Genomic DNA, 6,389 nt, shown 5'->3' on the forward strand with positions numbered 1-6,389 from the left:
TGGAAAGCGCCCGTGAAGTGGGGCTTAACGCGCCGAGATCGCTGTGAGATGCGCCTGGATGTTTGGACTTAGGTTTTGAACGCTTAAAAATACCTCCGGGTGGCGGGGGTCGAGTGGGAAAGCGCCCGTGAAGTGGGGCGGCTTAACGCGCCGAGATCGGCTGTGAGATGCGCCTGGATGTTTGGACTTAGGTTTTGAACGCTAAAAAATACCCAGGGTGGCGGGGTCGAGTGGGAAAGCGCCCGTGAAGTCGGGACTTAACCCGCCGAGATCGCCTGAAATATGCGCCTGGATGTTTGGACTTAGGTTTTGAACAGCAAAAAATTTACCCCAGGGTGGCGGGGTCGAGGGGAAAGCGTCCGTGAAGTCGCACTTAACCCGCCGAGATCGCCTGAAATATGCGCCTGGATGTCTGGACTTAGGTTTTGAACGCTAAAAAATTCTCCAGGGAGGCCGGGTCGAGTGGAAAGCGCCCGAGAAGTCGACTTAGACTTAACCCGCCAGAGATCGGGTCTGAAATATGCGCCTGGATGTTTGGACTTAGGTTTTGAACGAAAAAAATTCTCCAGGGAGGCCGGGTCGAGTGGAAAGCGTCCGAGAAGTCGCACTTAACCCGCTGAGATCGCTGAAATATGCGCCTGGATGTTTGGACTTAGGTTTTGAAAGCAAAAAATACCTCCAGGGTGGAGGGGGTCGAGTGGGAAAGCGCCCGAGAAGTCGCACTTAACCCGCCGAGATCGGCTGGATGAAGCGCCTGGATGTCTGGACTTAGGTTTTGAAAGCAAAAATTTCTCCAGGGAGGCCGGGTCGAGTGGGAAAGCGCCCGAGAAGTCGACTTAACCCGGCTGAGATCGGCTGAAATATGCGCCTGGATGTTTGGACTTAGGTTTTGAACGAAAAAATTTCTCCAGGGAGGCCGGGTCGAGTGGGAAAGCGCCCGAGAAGTCGCGACTTAACCCGCTGAGATCGGCTGAAATATGCGCCTGGATGTTTGGACTTAGGTTTTGAACGAAAAAATTTCTCCAGGGAGGCCGGGTCGAGTGGGAAAGGCGTCCGAGAAGTCGCACTTAACCCGCCGAGATCGCTGAAATATGCGCCTGGATGTTTGGACTTAGGTTTTGAACGAAAAAAAAAAATTTCTCCAGGGAGGCCGGGTCGAGTGGGAAAGCGCCCGAGAAGTCGCACTTAACCCGCCGAGATCGGCTGAAATATGCGCCTGATGTTTGGACTTAGGTTTTGAACGAAAAATTTCTCCAGGGAGGCCGGGTCGAGTGGAAAGCGCCCGAGAAGTCGCACTTAACCCGCTGAGATCGGCTGAAATATGCGCCTGGATGTTTGGACTTAGGTTTTGAACGAAAAAATTTCTCCAGGGAGGCCGGGTCGAGTGGGAAAGCGCCCGAGAAGTCGCACTTAACCCGCTGAGATCGCTGAAATATGCGCCTGGATGATTTTCGCTTCGAAAATTGCACTAAGTCCAACTTCGGGAAAGGTCCGACTTCCATACCCTCCGAGGCTCCGAGTCAGGCCGACCGAGAGGCCTCTTCCCGGCACGATTCAAATTTCACCGCGACCCCGGAGGTGGCCGTTTACCCAGGAGCAACTTTTACATCAACTTTAATTTTTTTTTTTTTTTTTTTTTTTTTTTTTTTTTCTCTAAAACTCTGAAAATGTGCCCCGCGCGCCGCTGCTTTAACGGGCGAGTTCAGAGCGCAGGCCTTGTAGAAAACATTCATCCAGGGCCTTTAATAAATAAAATCATACCCAAATCTGTGTTATTGTGACGGGGTTAGTCTGTGAGCGCAGGCCTTATGGAAAACATTCATCGAGGGCCTTTATTAAATAAAATCATGCCCAATAAAGAGTTAATGGGTCGGGTTAGTCTGTGAGCGCAGGCCTTATAGAAAACATTTTTCCAGGGCCTTTATTAAATAAAATCACGCCCAATAAAGAGTTACTGTGTCGGGTTAGTCTGTGAGGGCAGGCCTTAAAGAAAACTGTCATCCAGGGCCTTTATTAAATAAAATCATGCCCATAAGAGTGTTATTGTAACGGGGGTTAGTCTGTGAGCGCAGGCCTTAAAGAAAACATTTATCCAGGGCCTTTATTAAATAAAATCATGCCCAATAAAGCGTTACTGTGTCGGGTTAGTCTGTGAGCGCAGGCCTTATAGAAAACATTTTTTCCAGGGCCTTTATTAAATAAAATCATGCCCAATAAAGCGCACTGTGTCGGGTTAGTCTGTGAGCGCAGGCCTTATAGAAAACATTTTTCCAGGGCCTTTATTAAGTAAAATCATGCCCAACAAAGAGTTACTGTGTCGGGTTAGTCTGTGAGCGCAGGCCTTAAAGAAAACTGTCATCCAGGGCCTTTATTAAATAAAATCATGCCCATAAGAGTGTTATTGTAACGGGGGTTAGTCAGTGAGCGCAGTGCTTATAGAAAACATTTTTCCAGGGCCTTTATTAAATAAAATCACGCCCAATAAAGCGTTACTGTGTCGGGTTAGTCTGTGAGCGCAGGCCTTATAGAAAAACATTTTTCCAGGGCCTTTATTAAATAAAATCACGCCCAATAAAGAGTTACTGTGTCGGGTTAGTCTGTGAGGGTAGGCCTTAAAGAAAACTGTCATCCAGGGCCTTAATTAAATAAAATCATGCCCATAAGAGTGTTATTGTAACGGGGGTTAGTCAGTGAGCGCAGGCCTTATAGAAAACATTCATCGAGGGCCTTTATTAAATAAAATCATGCCCAATAAAGAGTTACTGTGTCGGGGTCAGTCTGTGAGCGCAGGCCTTATAGAAAACATTTTTCCAGGGCCTTTATTAAATAAAATCACGCCCAATAAAGAGTTACTGTGTCGGGTTAGTCTGTGAGCGCAGGCCTTATAGAAAACATTCATCGAGGGCCTTTATTAAATAAAATCACGCCCAATAAAGCGCACTGTGTCGGGTTAGTCTGTGAGCGCAGGCCTTATAGAAAAACATTTTTCCAGGGCCTTTATTAAATAAAATCACGCCCAATAAAGAGTTACTGTGTCGGGTTAGTCTGTGAGGGTAGGCCTTAAAGAAAACTGTCATCCAGGGCCTTAATTAAATAAAATCATGCCCATAAGAGTGTTATTGTAACGGGGGTTAGTCAGTGAGCGCAGGCCTTATAGAAAACATTCATCGAGGGCCTTTATTAAATAAAATCATGCCCAATAAAGAGTTACTGTGTCGGGTCAGTCTGTGAGCGCAGGCCTTATAGAAAACATTTTTCCAGGGCCTTTATTAAATAAAATCACGCCCAATAAAGAGTTACTGTGTCGGGTTAGTCTGTGAGGGCAGGCCTTATACAAAACATTCATCGAGGGCCTTTATTAAATAAAATCATGCCCAATGAAGAGTTACTGTGTCGGGTTAGTCTGTGAGCGCAGGCCTTATAGAAAACATTCATCCAGGGCCTTTATTAAATACAATCATGCCCAATAAAGCGTTAATGTGTCGGGTTAGTCTGTGAGCGCAGGCCTTAAAGAAAACTGTCATCCAGGGCCTTTATTAAATAAAATCATGCCCAATGAAGCGTTACTGTGTCGGGTTAGTCTGTGAGCGCAGGCCTTATAGAAACCATTTTTTCCAGGGCCTTTATTAAATAAAATCATGCCCACAAAGCGCACTGTGTCGGGTTAGTCTGTGAGCGCAGGCCTTATAGAAAACATTTTTCCAGGGCCTTTATTAAGTAAAATCATGCCCAACAAAGAGTTACTGTGTCGGGTTAGTCTGTGAGCGCAGGCCTTATAGAAAACATTGTTCCAGGGCCTTTATTAAATAAAATCATGCCCAATGAAGCTGCATTGTGTCGGGTTAGTCTGTGAGCGCAGGCCTTATAGAAAACATTTTTTCCAGGGCCTTTATTAAATAAAATCATGCCCAATAAAGCGCACTGTGTCGGGTTAGTCTGTGAGCGCAGGCCTTATAGAAAACATTTTTCCAGGGCCTTTATTAAGAAAATCATGCCCAACAAAGAGTTACTGTGTCGGGTTAGTCTGTGAGCGCAGGCCTTATAGAAAACATTGTTCCAGGGCCTTTATTAAATAAAATCATGCCCAATGAAGCGCTATTGTGTCGGGTTAGTCTGTGAGCGCAGGCCTTATAGAAAATACATTCAATCAGGGCCTTTATTAAATAAAACATGCCCAAATAAGTGCTATTGTGATGGGGTTAGTCTGTGACCCCAGGCCCTGTGTAAAACTGTCACCCAGGGCCTTTATAGAGTAAAATCATGCCCAATAAGGTTAGGTTAGGTTAGGTTAGGTTAGGTTAGGTTAGGGTTAGGCTAGGTTAGGTTAGGTTAGGGTTTGGGTTAGGTTAGGTTAGGCTAGGTTAGGTTAGGTTAGGTTAGGCTAGGTTAGGTTAGGTTAGGTTAGGTTAGGTTAGGTTAGGTTAGGTTAGGTTAGGTTAGGTTAGGTTAGGCTAGGGTTAGGTTAGGTTAGGTTAGGTTAGGTTAGTCTGTGAGCGCGGGCCTTATAGAAAACATTCATCCAGGGCCTTTATTAAATAAAATCATGCCCAAATAAGTGTTATTGTGATGGGGTTAGTCTGTGAGCGCAGGCCTTATAGAAAACATTCATCCAGGGTCTCTATTAAATAAAATCATGCCCAATAAGGTGTTACTGTGTAGGGTTAGTCTGTGAGCGCAGGCCCTTTGTAAAACATTCATCCAGGGCCTTTATTAAATAATATCATGCCCAAATAAGTGTTATTGTGATGGGGTTAGTCTGTGAGCGCAGGCCTTATAGAAAACATTCATCCAGGGCCTTTATTAAATAAAATCATGCCCAAATAAGTGTTATTGTGATAGGGTTAGTCTGTGAGCGCAGGCCTTATAGAAAACATTCATCCAGGGCCTTTATAGAATAAAATCATGCCCAAATAAGTGTTATTGTGATGGGGTTAGTCTGTGAGTGCAGGCCTTATAGAAAACATTCCTCCAGGGCCTTTATTAAATAAAATCATGCCCAATAAGGCGCTACTGTGTCGGGTTAGTCTGTGAGCGCAGGCCTTTGTAGAAAACATTCATCCAGGGCCTTTTTTAAATAAAATCATGCCCAAATAAGTGTTATTGTGATGGGGTTAGTCTGTGAGCGCAGGCCTTATAGAAAACATTCATCCAGGGCCTTTATAGAATAAAATCATGCCCACATAAGTGTTATTGTGATGGGGTTAGTCTGTGAGCGCAGGCCTTATAGAAAACATTCATCCAGGGCCTTTATAGAAAAAAAATTATGCCCAATAAGGTGTTAGTGTGTAGGGTTAGTCTGTGAGCGCAGGCCCTTTGTAAAACATTCATCCAGGGCGAGAATGAAATAAAACGATGCCCATTAAAGTGTTACTGCGTTAGTTAATGTGAGCCCAGGCCCTTGGAAAATTGGAAATCCAGACACGGGGTTCAGAAATGTGTCCCGAGAAGTCGCTTTAACCCGCCTTGATCGGCTGTAACGAGCGCCTGGATGTCTGGACGAGGTTTTGAACGCTTAAAAAATCTCCAGGGTGGAGGGGGTCGAGTGGGAAGCGCCCGAGAAGTCGCACTTAACCCGCCGAGATCGGCTGAAATATGCGCCTGGATGTTTGGACTTAGGTTTTGAAAGCAAAAAATCCTCCAGGGTGGCGGGGTCGAGTGGGAAAGCGTCCGAAGTCGCACTTAACCCGCCGAGATCGCCTGAAATATGCGCCTGGATGTCTGGACTTAGGTTTTGAACGCTTAAAAATACCTCCAGGGTGGAGGGGGTCGAGTGGGAAAGCGCCCGAGAAGTCGCGACTTAACCCGCCGAGATCGGCTGAAATATGCGCCTGGATGTCTGGACTTAGGTTTTGAAAGCAAAAAAATCTCCAGGGTGGCGGGGTCGAGTGGGAAAGCGTCCGAAAGTCGACTTAACCCGCCGAGATCGCCTGAAATATGCGCCTGGATGTTTGGACTTAGGTTTTGAAAGCAAAAAAATCCTCCAGGGTGGCGGGGTCGAGTGGGAAAGCGCCCGGGAAGTCGCACTTAACCCGCCGAGATCGCCTGAAATATGCGCCTGATGTCTGGACTTAGGTTTTGAACGCTTAAAAATACCTCCAGGGTGGAGGGGGTCGAGGGAAAGCGCCCGAGAAGTCGCACTTAACCCGCCGAGATCGGCTGAAATATGCGCCTGGATGTTTGGACTTAGGTTTTGAAAGCAAAAAAATCCTCCAGGGTGGCGGGGTCGAGTGGGAAAGCGCCCGAAGTCGCACTTAACCCGCCGAGATCGCCTGAAATATGCGCCTGGATGTTTGGACTTAGGTTTTGAAAGCAAAAATTTCTCCAGGGTGGCGGGGTCGAGTGGGAAAGCGTCCGGAAGTCGCACTTAACCCGCCGAGATCGCCTGAAAT

The sequence above is a fragment of the Puntigrus tetrazona genome, unplaced genomic scaffold (genome assembly GCF_018831695.1).
Source record: "Puntigrus tetrazona isolate hp1 unplaced genomic scaffold, ASM1883169v1 S000000003, whole genome shotgun sequence".
NCBI lineage: Eukaryota > Metazoa > Chordata > Actinopteri > Cypriniformes > Cyprinidae > Puntigrus > Puntigrus tetrazona.